This window comes from Miniopterus schreibersii (genome assembly GCF_964146895.1).
Source record: "Miniopterus schreibersii genome assembly, chromosome: 6".
NCBI lineage: Eukaryota > Metazoa > Chordata > Mammalia > Chiroptera > Miniopteridae > Miniopterus > Miniopterus schreibersii.
Window position 1 is genome coordinate 28,305,316 of NC_138107.1, and position 14,121 is coordinate 28,319,436.

Genomic DNA, 14,121 nt, shown 5'->3' on the forward strand with positions numbered 1-14,121 from the left:
AAGTAAATACACTTGTAGAAAACTATCCAAGAAAAGGGCCCCCTAGTGCACTGCTGGTGGGAATGCAGACTGGTGCAACCGCTATGGAAAGCAGTGTGGAGTTTCCTCAAAAGATTAAAACTTGACCTGCCATTTGACCCAGTAATCCCACTTCTAAGACCGTATCCTAAGGAACCCCAAACACCAATCGCAAAGAACTTATGCACCCCTATATTCATAGCTCCACAATTCACAATAGCTAAGATTTGGAAACAGCCCAAGTGCCCATCAGTAGATGAGTGGATAAAAAAGCTGTGGCACATTTATACCATGGAATACTATGCAGCTGTGAAGAGGAAGGATATTTTGTCCTTTGGCACAGCATGGAGGGAACTGAAGAGTATTATGCTAAGTGAAATGAGCCAGTTGAAGAAGGACAAGTACCAAATGATCTCACTTATATGTGGAACATAATAAACAAAATAAACTGATAAACAAAGTGGATCCAGTAACATAGAAGCTTGGAACAAACTGAGGGATCTCAGAGGGAAGGCGGGGAGGGGTGTGTGGGTGGGGAGAGATTAATCAGGAAACTTGTATGTTTATGGGCATGGCCCATGGACGTGGACATTGGTGTGGGGAGGGCCTGGGGGTGGGATGGATGTGGGGTGGAGGGGATCAGTGGGGTTAAAAGGGCGACATCTGTAATGGTCTCAACAATAAAGATTTTTTTTTTTTTTAAAGAAAACTATCCAAGGTGTTCTGGACTGAGATAAATCGGTAGCATTGTAAATGAGAGAAATATATATGAAAGATATTTATGTGATAATATCAAAAAGACTAGCAAGGTAATTGAATATAAAATTATCATAGTGGTGTCAAGAATAACTCTTGAAAATTTTTTCAGTTACTCTGAAGCTTACTGGGTAAGTTTCCTGATCTAGAAAATACCACTGAGGATAAAATTAGGATAGTAGTGAAAATTAAGAGTTCATACATGTGAAGAATTTGCCCTACTTTCACAAGAATCAAATGTGTCCTTTAGGGACATTCACTTTTCCACTTAATAAATACTTTGTCCCAGGCATTGTGTCATATATTGGGCTACCAAATGAGTAAGGACAGACTGCCCCCGCCAGATGGAACTAAAAGTTAGAGAGAGATATGCAAGTCAGCAGAAAAACATAGGTAAGGCTAGGTCCACTGAGTTACTTTTTGTCTTTTCAGTTTGTACCAGGGACCAAATCAAATACAGGCTTCCTCTTGGAAAGCAACAAGAACCACAAATTATATCTATATATAATATATATATATATATATATATATATATATTAAAAATTATATAATTTTTAAAATATATATATTATATATATAAATATATATATAATTTTAAAAATATATATGTTTTACTTTTCAACAGCATATTGTTGAACTTGCAAAGCTAGAGTATAAAACCTAGAAAACCAGAGATAAATATGGTAAATTAGTGGGGTTTTTTTATATTAAAACAATTGTTTTGTTTTAGCAAACAAAATTTCCACTAAGTATAAACATTCCATAGCCTCTGGCACCATTTAGAAATATTTTCATCATTGTAAAAATATGCTAAGACCAATAAAATACATAGATTAAAATAAAGTCTAAATCATGCATTGCAAATCACACAGTGAGTTATGTATAACAAATAATCCATAAATATTTAATGTAATTGAATTGGTATTTGGTATAATGGTACATAAAATCCAGTAATCTTCATTGAATATAAGTAGTTCAATAATACTTTAAAAAATATTGAATTATATACTCAAAAGGATGGATGATGGCACCCTGGGATATGTAGGTTAATTTAGAGAAAAGCAAATATATGTTCTCATGTTTCTTCTTAATTTAAATGTAGTGTGATTAATTTAAATGACATAAAATAAGACCTTATGTGAGGGAAATGACTGTGAACATGTTGCACTATTATGTATATCATATCACTTTGCACTTTGTAAAAGAATAAAATAGATAAAATATACATGTCAAATTTGATATTTGTAAACACATTTTTCTAGGTTCAATTTCCATATTAAGTATGGAATTTGAACAAAATAATATCTGAGAGTTTTTTTCTAATTCTTTAATTATTTGTTAACACCTTCATTAAGTCACCATTTCCCAAGGACTTACTGAATGCAAGAAGCTATATTAAACGCTTGGATAAAAAATGAGTAAGTTCCCCCTCTTTTCCTCAGTCTCTAAAAATTGGCTGTGGAAGATTTATATAAAGACAGACAATTCTCTCCTATTTCAGTACAAGTGGTAAGAAAAGCTCTAACAACCTATGGCACCAAAAGGAACCAACCAAACATCGTTTAAGAGACCTATGATGTATGCAGTCATTTTGAAGACGAATTATGTTATAGGGCTGCTTTTTCATTAATAGAAATGTTTGATTTATCCTCTTATACTAGTAAATCAGTACCTAGGCTACTAACCACTATTAATATTATTGTTGGAAGACATGAAGACAAAATTTTAAAAAGCCAATCCAATTATTTTGCATGGAATATATCACTGAGGGACTTGAGATTTGGAGGTTGCTGGAAGGCTTTACAGTAATTGCCACCAAAAGAAGTAAAAATAATTCCAATATATGACACTGAAAGAAGAGTATCACCAAATAGATTTTTTACCAAGCTCTTTCTTTTTTAAAATAAAACACAAGTAATTGATACTGTGTAACAGATAGACATCTCTTTATTTAATGAACATTTCCTTATCATCTGCTAGTACAAGATTTTTTAAATAATATTTGTGCCAAAATTCAACCTGTAATTCTGATAGAAAATTGAACACTATCCAAATAGTCTACTGTAAAAATATCAAAAACAAAAGGCAGCAAAAATTGTATGAACTAAATTGTTTTTAATGATATTTGCAATTTTGACAAAACTCCATTACTAATGGATAGAAAATAAGTGATTAATAAACAGGTATTTTCCTTATTCTACTTTACCTTGACAGCGTGAAGTCAAAATATAGCCAAAAATAGAATCCTGTCTTATTCTAGTAATGACATTATAATAACATATGTAAATATCAAGTTATGTGTCATCATAACTTGTGTTTTTTTTCCATTAATTTAAAGAGAAAATGAAAAGAATTTCAATTAAATTTAGAACCTTCATTATAGCAAGTCAAATATAGGTATGCAACTGATTGAAGACCTGCAATTTCTGTGCAAAGAATAGAACAGCACTACGCAGCTGTAAAGAAGAAGGATCTCGTACCCTTTGGGACAGTATGGAGGGACCTGGAGAATATTACACTATGTGAAATAAGCCAGGCAGAGAAAGACAAACATCACATGATCTCACTTATATGTGGAATCTAAAGAACTTAATAAACTGATGAACAGAAATGATTCAATGACATGGAAGCAGGGATCAGACTGACAAATGTCAGAGGGATGGAGGAGGGCAGGGGGTGGAGGGGGAGAGAGTAACCAAAGAATTTATATGCATATATGCACAACCCAAGGACACAGACAATAGTGTGGGAGGGACTGGGGAGGAGGGTGGGGTGGGGTGGAAGGGGTCAATGGAGAGATAAAGGGGCATCTGTAATATTTTGAACAATAAAAAAAATAAAAAATAAAAATAAAAAAAGACTAGAACAATTTTTAATTGAGTCAGAATACACACTTATTTTCAAATTACTGATTACAAGATAGAAAAGGTAATGCATTTAATTTTATATTAGCTTCTACGATAGTTTACTTTTCTGGCACTACCTACATTTGTGTTAATCTAACTAGTTAAATTTCCGATACCCACAACTTATCTCTATGAAAAGTGTTTTAATTAAATGGTATTATGCACATATTTTTTAGAATAGAGTGAAAGTTGTATTGCCTTTTTTTAAATAGACTAATCCACCATTAACTTTTCTGGTTAATGTTAATCCACCATTAACTTTTAATGGAGACTTTACATAATCTTAACAAACTTCAATTGCCATAATGCCTCCAGGAAGTAAGGAGATGTGTGAGTTCTTTTGCTGGACACTAAGTGGCCCAGTAGGTTTATAAATTATGTCCTGCAAGCCTTTGTTGTTACTCCCTTTAACATCTCCCTGTTCAGTAATTTTTTTTATTATCTACTCTCATAGTGCCTTTTAAACAAAAAGGACTGAAAGTTGTCTAGAAAAATGTGAAATCTAAAGATGTCAATTCATCAGACTTAATATTACAATAATTCTAAGTAACAGACTCTAACCTGCTGGCAAACAGGTAATAGTTTTATGATTCTCTTTTGGGGGTCTGTGATGACCATTTTACCTTGCTGCTTAGAGATATTTTCTCTAATAATTTTTGTTTCTGGCTTTATCCCCAAAATCTAATGCGTAGATTAGTAAGACATTACTACATGAAAATTAGTGAAGCAGGCTAGTATAAGTACTAGTAAGTTCTATATTCTTCTGATAATATATTGCACAGGAGGGAGCTGAAGAGCGCCACATATTTAAACTTTAAGGAAATCAATATATGGGTGCTCTGTGCTATTTCCTTGCTAATGTCTTTATTTGAAGGCGACTCAAGGTGATCATATCACAAAAAATAAATGATACATAACAAACATTGACTAAGAGGATTAAATAATCATTTGTTTTAACATATGTAGTTAGATATGTGTGTGTGTGTGTGTGTTTACATATCTATACCTATATATAATCCTTACTGATGTAGTAAAAGAATGTGAGAAAGACTCCTGATTCATCTAAAACTCAGTATAAAGAAAACTCGGCCTGCAGCAATCAGTATTGATTGAGGCGAGTCATGTTTGTTTTCAGTGGTGATCCTCAGCATCTAGTATTGATAATGCATTAAGTCTTTATCAATTGAGAATTGCTTCTGCAAGTCGTAGCTTCAATGTGAGCTTACAGATGAATCATCCTCTCACTTACTGCCTTTTCTTCTCTGTCACCGAAATAAATTACCCTGTAACTTACAAGTCACAAACTTTAGTAGCCAAATATAAATGGGCTACATTTGCAATGCTTTTTTTGTCACATAAATCTAAGAAGCAAACTTTTTTTAATGACACTTTCATGCTAATTATAAGAAAGTGCAATTTAATTATTTGTTAAGTAGAAAATGGTGATAAGATTAGTTCAAATTGTATATAAAACAATACCATATGATATATTTTTAAATAATAATGAGATTGCATCTGAAAATTGAATATATATAAAACATGACAAATACATCTAAAGTTAAACAAAATTAGTATCTATACTACAGTTATTTTACAAGACCATACTTAGTTATTAACTTTCTAGGTGTAGATTAGCAAATCTGTGTATTTTACTATTATTATATTAAATCATTTGTGTTTCAAACATATTTAGAATAAGTGATATCAATATTTTTAAAAACATAGACTCCCTTTAACTTTGATTATGTTTTCTGATATATCCTCTTGCCCAAATAGTGTATTTGCATATGACTGAACATATGCTGGTTATTTGTTTTCTTTACCTATTTATACCATGTGTCTTATTTCAATGGCTTGTTATTAACTCAGTCAGTGGAAATACTAGAATTTAAGGTACTCTCAAGGAAATGACAATGACACTAATGGAGGTACACTAAATTGGTTTATTACAATATGTGGAAGTCACAGGAAAGGGAAATTAAAACAAATTGCACAGTAGTGTTTCTGCTTGTCCCATCTATTGCAATTTCCCTGCATTTTAATCTTTATGAAACTTAATTTTTCTTTATAATTCAATCCATACATATGTGTTACATGTTTGTTTTTTGACTCTTCCATTGGCACAAAAGCTCTTTTTTTCTTTTTTCTATATGCCTTTTATATGGCAAATAGGCATTTGGTAAAAATTAAATAAGTGACAATTGTTTATTAGAAACATTAGCCAAGCAGAGAAAATTGTTTTTCTTTTTAGCTTGTTTGTTTCTCTCTTTTTTGTCAGCTTTATTAACTTATACTTGACATATATCACTGTGCAGATTTGAAGTGTATAAGGTGTTGATTTTATAAATTTATATATTGCAAAATAATTATCACCATAGCATTAGCTAACATCTCCATTCCATCATATAATTTCTATTCCTCTTTGAGATCTCTCTTAGCAGCTCTCAAATATACAAAATAGTATTATTAGCTATAATCACCAGGCTGTACATTAGATCCCCAGAACTTATCAATGTTATAACTGGAAGTGTATACCCTTTGCTAATTATTTCCCTGTTTCTTTGCTTCTCTTTTGATTCTGTGTGTGTGTGTGTGTGTGTGTGTGTAGTCTTTTGAAGTTAGAAATGTAATTCCAATGCTGACTTTGCATTTAGCATACCTGAATCAATAAAAGTATATATCTACACACACAGATACAGAGAACAGACTGGCAGCTGTTAGAGGGGAAGGAGACGGAGGGATGGGTGAAAAAGGTGAAGGGATTAAGCCAAAAACAAACAAACAAACAAACAAACAAAACCCCTCATAGACAGACTACCAAAAGGTGATTACCAGAGGGAAGGGGAGGGTAAGGGGGTGTAGGAGCTGCTGAAGGGGAGATAAATGGTGATGGAAGGAGATTTGACTTGGGGTGGGGAACACAATGCAATATACAGATGATGTATTGAGAGAAAGAAAGAGAGAGAGAGAGAAAGAGAGAGAGAGAGAAAGAGACGGAAGGAAGGAAGGAAGGAAGGAAGGAAGGAAGGAAGGAAGGAAGGAAGGAAGGAAGGAAGGAAGGAAGGAAGGAAGGAGGGAGGGAGGGAGGGAGGGAGGGAGGGAGAGAGGGAGGGAGGGAGGGAGGGAGGGAGGGAGGGAGGGGGAGGGGGAAGAGAAGGGGGAGGGAGGGAGGGAGGGAGGGAGGAAGAATATATTTAGATTACCTTTTTAGACACTTTTTTTAGCTTTTCAATTTTATAGTTAATGATTATGAGGTTATACATTTTAAAGGTTTAAGAATTAGAGGTAGTAGTTTGGAATTGAAATTAATACATTATTTGAAATTCATACATTCTTTGCATTATTTTTAAAGCCATTGTTTTATCTTAAAATACAGTAGGAGTCATATGTTTTAACTTTTTAAGGTTACTATACATTGTTAAACAATAGTGGAAAAGCATCTTTACTCTATCCCTTCCAACTCCATCATGTGTGTTTCTATTTCATCCAGAATTTCTGCCTCTATAATGGTTAGAGATGAATAAACCAGAAAGTGATATACATCAGGGGAAAAAGGTATAATGAGGTACATTTGAGAACAGTCTCTTTTGCTTATCTATAAGAAAAAAGGGGCTCCTTAGAACTCATGTAAGAAATGTGTCACAAAAGCTTTATAAGTCCCATTGGAATTAACTATCAGAAAATGCTAAGGAAAGTCAATAGTAATTCAAGACTGTGAAACCAGGACTGACTTTTAAAGCATTTTCATGGTTAAGATTCTACCTCCTATGTATTTAGACATTCTCTGGGGTGTGGTAAAAATTATATTTATTTTTTAAATGGCAGCTTCACTAGTGGCACCAGATGGACAACATAGCCTTTTCACCCCACTTCAAAAGGGCAATAATGGTGCCCTTCTGAAAATGACTGTAGTGCATTGTGTCTGTTTTAATAGAGTATGGCCTGTTTTTGATATTAGAAAGCTCTAAGGGAAAGCTGGGAACTGAGCAAGGGTCTAAAAAATATTCATGTAGAATATACAAGGTAATGCTTACAATAAGGCAGTGTTACCACAGGCAAAAGATAAGCAAGAATGTGTTACTTTCAGAAGTAAGTTGTCATTATTCCATTTTGTTATATGGAGCCACACAGTCAAATTGAATCGACTTAAAGTCTAATTGATACTTGAATGAATATGCTTCTGGTTTTGGTCAGTAGAGAATAAGTTGGATGGCTCTGGTACCTTAGTGACTGTGTGTAGGTAGATAGATAGATATTAAGAATCAATGTGCATATATATATATATATATATATATATATATATATATATACCTATATATGTATGTATTTATAAAATTACAGGAGAATGTAAACATAATAGGGACAAGAAATAGATGAGAGAAAAAAGTTTATTGTGAACGGTCTTCTATTTGTTGCCATCTCTGACCAGATTCTTGAGTTTGGTTTTTTATCATTTAGAAAACATCTCTTTCAGTTTTTAAGAATGACTGACTAATGAAAAACCATGCCCTCCTTCAATATCGATGTACTCCTATTTTAAAGCAATGTTTGAAAAGATTAACTTTATTGCCATCCGTTTTGAAATGAGAAATGGACTGAAATGGATTTGATAATCTTTATTTTCTATAACAGATGTTGAGAAAAGATTTCCCAACTACCTGGGTATCACATAGCTTTAAATTTAGTATTAATTGCCTTTTTTGACAATCTTCTAAAGATAAGAAGGTAATCCCCACTTTCTAATCCCCCACTAGTTAGCTATTTTCTGGTTGTGTGCATATTTCCTTATACCTGAATATAAATTCCCTAAGAGCAGTAAGAACAAAGAGCCCATATACTGCTTATATTTATGTATTCAAGTAACTTTTATCTATATAAACTTTAAATTCTTTCCTGACTATGTAATTCATTTAAGGCCATATACAAATACTTGAAGTATAGCATATGAAGTATGAATAGTGAATATGGTTTATATGATTTAAGAATCTTATTACCAATTAACTCTATCTAGGACTGATACATTCAAAATGAAAGTATAACTTAAACTGAGGCTTACTGTATGAGTTAGAGGTTTATTAGGTAGGGGCATTTGGGAAGATGAATCACAGAGAAGATGGAGTTTGCAGAAAGGCATACAAACGAGGAGAATATGTGATGCATTTCAGACCGGGTATCAGAGTGAGGCTGCAGCTCAAGGAACAAAACAAATGGGAAAGACGTGGGCAGGTATGGTAAAAGTGAAAAAAAAAGACATTATGTATTTGGTCCCAACATTAAAGACTTGCATATAATTTCAAGGAGTTTACACTTTGTGCATCAATGAATGAGTGCCTTTGAATATGCTTAAAGGCAATAACATTGGGTGCTTTGGATAACTTAAGTTACTTAAAGGGGGGGTGGCACTGCAGCGTGTTCACACCGCATTACACGACACCTCTGAACGCGGTGCTGCGCAGGTAGAGATACCCAAAATATATTGCAGCACTGAGACAGGGAGCCTTGAAGTCAGCATACCTCTGAAGAAGTAAAACATGAATGCTGAACATCTAAAAGGAAATAAACTTCTGACTCCTCTTTTTAATTGCTAACAAAATCGTCAATGGCTTTTACTATTTTATAATGCTTCTTTCACATTTTAGAAAAGAACAATGTAGGATATCTGTGTATATTAAACTCTAATGTGTAATGAGGAGTTACAAGGCAAAAATAACGCCTCTAAAATGTTTCCTAATATGTAATGAAACTTGTTTTAAGAAATCAATAGTAACAGCAGTTTCTATAGTAACCTTTTCCAAGGAGAAATAGTAAAATCACAGTAACAAAGAAACAGATACACAAAAAATACACACACACTGAGATTGCATCTGATGAATAAGTCATCTTGTCAATTCAGAAGAGTAATAAAATGAAGAATCAATTTTCTATAAAGCAAAGTCTATTGGTGAGCTGAGTTTCTCATCAAGAATAGCTAGGTTTAGTATAGTTTTAGTACTTTTCAAATGTACTTATTTGCTTAAAAAATACTGTTCATGTACTTTTTGCCATTTCCTCATGTATTGCATGTTAGGAGATTATTGAAATAGTGAAGAATCGAAGAATTTGGAAGGAAGGAAGAGAGGGAGAGGAAGTGATGAAATAATTGGAATTCGTAGATTTTTCAGTGTTTGGGAAACAAATAAGATAGATGAAATGAGAATGGAGGAATTAAGGTTCGAGCAGGCTTGTGACTAGGTGGACATTGGTGGTAGTAGCCAATAGAGGAAATACGAAGTTGATTTGTGAAGGAAGACTTGTTCCTGTTTAGGACAAGCTGACTTTCACTACTTTTTGCACAGTGCTGCTAGATTAATCATCATTACGTTATACTTCTAGTTGTATAAAATATTATTTTTTGCACAGAACCTAATTTAATTAGAATCCTTTAAACATATTATTTCAGTAACTAACTATGAAGTATATTAAATATTTGATTGATATTTTAGCTTTTGAATGGTGGCTTTATCCTTGTAACCTAGTCTCAGTTACTTCCCATTGAGCTATTACAATCCATAAGCTCAGCATACTGAATATCAGCAGCTCACTGCAGAGGAAGGGGTCCATTAGCACACAGTCTTGAACATCACTTCCAGAAAAGAGCGAAGTGAAGACTACTAAAACCTGAGATTCATTTGGGCAACCAGACACTTTGCAGTTTCTACTACAAATGTACACAGTTAATTTTTATGTGGAATATAGTACCCTCTTATATTATCAAATATATTCAAATATTTCAAAGTTTAATGGACTGACTTTCATAGCAACTTACTTTTATCTAACTGCTAATGTTGAACTGTTCCCATTGACCCTTTAGATCTCTATTCAAGGACTCACAAAACCATTATTATCAACCATGCCCCTCCTAACAAACAGTCCACAGTTAAAGAGTGAAGGCTCAGGAGTTTTTTCAGAAATATGAAAATATAAATTATATGATATAAATAGTTTAACATATTCTAGGTAATTAATACTAAGTTTTCTTGTGTATTAAGCATTCAGTACAAAAAAAGTCTCAGATATATGAAATATTCTTTTAAATTAGCATAAAACATACCACAGAGCATGTAAAAAGACACCTATTTTCCTTTATGCTCAAAATCATAGTTATCTAATAATAAAAAATTTAAGATTAGTACCATAAACCACTGACTAGTAAGTATTCCAATGTTGCTTGAGCGTAGATGCAGAGCAGAAATTCACTTAATGTACACATTCAGAATAAAAATTCAAGCACATCCATCTATTATCAAATATATTTTCCTAGAAAAATTAGGAAGCCAATGTCACTGATTGTGAAATCTTGATGTTTATAATAACTCTTAAGTATAACTCAAGATAAAAAAAAAAAATCTAGACTGTCCTAGAACACAACTAGAAAGGTTTAGTTGTATTCTCACAGTCTCACCCTGAAAACAGCATACCATTTTTAGAAAGAAAAATTCTTGTCTCTGAGCCTATTTAATCTTCATTGAAAATATCACTCTGGATATCAGGAAAAGAGATATATTTTCTTTGATTAGGTAAATTTCCCATGAAACAACTTCAGGACAAAGAGCTAAGGGTGATGACTTATGTCTCTCCATTCACTTTCACCTCAGGCATCTGTACTCTGACTGCGATGGAATGTTTCTCTCTACCTGGGACTGTAAACTTTCCAAAGATTGGAATAGAATCCAATCTTCACCTATATTTCTCCAAACATCCTATGTATAAGAATAAAATATAGTGAATGTATAGCTCCACTAAGACAATCATTTACTCTTTAGTAAGAGAAAATTTAAAAATAACATGAGCATGATAAAGAGAAAATTGATAAATTTAGAAAATAGTTCATGATTAAAATTCACAAGACTTGACAATTATCTGCCAATTGAGAGAAAAATACATGAAATCACTGCTTCTTTGTTTTTCTGAAATTTGCAGATTATATATAAAGCTCCTACAGGAAGGGAGAGGGAAATTGGGTGGGTATATAATATAAATATTTATACATGTATCTGTGTATGTATAAATATGCATATATAAGTATATACTATGTATGTATAAAAATATAAATATAAAACATAGAATATACATAAATGTATATGTGCATATACATTTTTATACATATAAACATATATAAAAATAAATATATATTAAACCATTAGGAGGATGTTGGCTAACTGAATCTCAAGGGTGCTTGCAGAATTATAAAATGGTACAATTACTATGGGAAATTTTGTAAAATCAAACAGAATGTATAAAATTGGCCAATTTCATTAAAGAGCCCATAGGCTACTCTTGTACTATTTTTACAACATTTCTGTAAGCTTAAAATCATATCAAAATGAAAAGTTAGAAAATTTAAAAATTAAAAAGATAGAACTGAACCAGAAAAATACCTTCTGACTACAATTATTCATTTTCTACTTTTCAATATTTCCTATGCAAAGGGAATTAAATTATACATGCCTACATCCATCAGTTCTAAATCTCTAGCTTTAGCTGGTTTTGTGGCATTGCATCAGACACCCCTGTGCCCATCTTGAGACCCTCTTCACCTCACTCATTTGCTATTTTAGCTTCGTGTGGGCTCTGACCGAAACTCATGAGGGAACTGAAAATATCCTGCCTACAGCCTCAGGGCTTCTATATTGACACTGTTTGGGTCTCATGTCCACCCATGTGAAACCAGAGATGTGACAGAACTAATGCTCTGTGGGATAAACTTGTTCTACCAGAAGATGTGAGCCTGAGGCACAGTTTATACAGCTTTTTGCGGGCACAATTCCACTGATCAAGCAGTCTGTCACACTTAGTGGTGGCCAGATAACAGCACCATTTTGTACTCTCCTTTTCTTCTCTGCTGCATAGATTACAGCAAATGCTCAGTTGGACAGAGTAGGTTTAGAGGCTCCAAAAGTTAAGAGGTCTTTGTAAAAGGTTTGGTGTGTAAATTAGCAATGAATTGAAGGGCCAGGGAAAGCATTCGACTTGTTTATAAGAGGCAATAATTCTCACTTTTAATTTACAATGTTCCTAACACTTCAGATTATAAGAGAATGTGAAAATTCAGGATTTACTTGTGAGCTTTTTAGTTTCTCAGTGGTCATTTAATTTCCTAAATAAACATTTTGCTAGCAACATAAAATCTACATGTCTGACGCAGCCCACGATCAGCAAGGGCGACCTCAAATATAGGTGAATAAGTTCCATGAATGGCAGCTGGGACTGACTCAGCAGTTGAGAGAAGACGGGAGGGGAGATTTAATGTAAACATTTGTTTCTCTTTGATTTAGTATATATCCTTTGAAGCTTGGGAAATTATATTTAAGCAAAAGGTTGTAAGAAATATACTATACAAATATAATTTATTTGCTTAGAACTTTGTACCATCTTCTCATTATGTCATTATGTCTGCAAATCTAGAACTGTTCAAAAAATAAAGTCTTTAAAAAAAAAAATAGAGCAGAGGGACTATCACAGTAGTTTTGGAGAAAGGTGGTCAAGATGATGATGAAACAGTGAATCTGATGAAGCATAAAATTCAGACTCTATTTTGAAAGTACATGGTAGAAAATGAAGTGGCAGGTTCGATATGGAGGGTGAAGGAAAGAGAATCACCAAGGAGGACTCTTGGATTTTTTTGCTCAAGTAACTGGGTAGATGATGATACCACCTTTATTTAGTACATTGGGGTGCAGGGGGGTGATTGAGAGAAGAGTAGGTTTTGTTGTATTTGAGTCGTTTTGTGACTTCTGTCTATTGCTAGTTCCTGACTTATTCTTGTGAGCTGCAGGGTCAGTAAGAAAGTTTCAAGCTGTACGGTACCACACAGGATCTCAGATTAGTATCATTATCTTAGTCTTTTTTTAATCATAGAGAATAAATAAATAATAATAAATAAATAAAGTGTGCAATATAGATTGTGTGAAAGAGAAGAAAATAGAAATAAAAACTTAGTTGTGGTGGAAAAGTGCTCCATATAAGACCAAAACAGCATATGAGTTCAAAATATTTATTGAATATCTGATCACTATCTAAATATGAAAATAAAGCAAAACTGAAAATGAAAACATTTTCCCCTGTGACTTTAATGGATTGTCATAAATATGAAAATGTGCACTTGGCCATAATACACCTTTCCCTCTCAATAATAATTCAAGATTGGAATAGAAAATTCTCCAGACATCTCCTTTTTGGATTAGTATTTAATTGTAATGAGTCTGAGTTTCTTCTAGAGGAAATCATGACAAATTTGAGGGCTTATTGTAGAGTCTAGAACTTATAGAACTTTCCAAAATAAAACATAAGTAGTAACAGAATGGCCAACCTAACATCCTCCACCTTAAACCCAAATTTTACAATTTCCTGCCAGTCTTATATTTTAATTTACTTTTTTATAATGGTTAGTGCATATGGATCT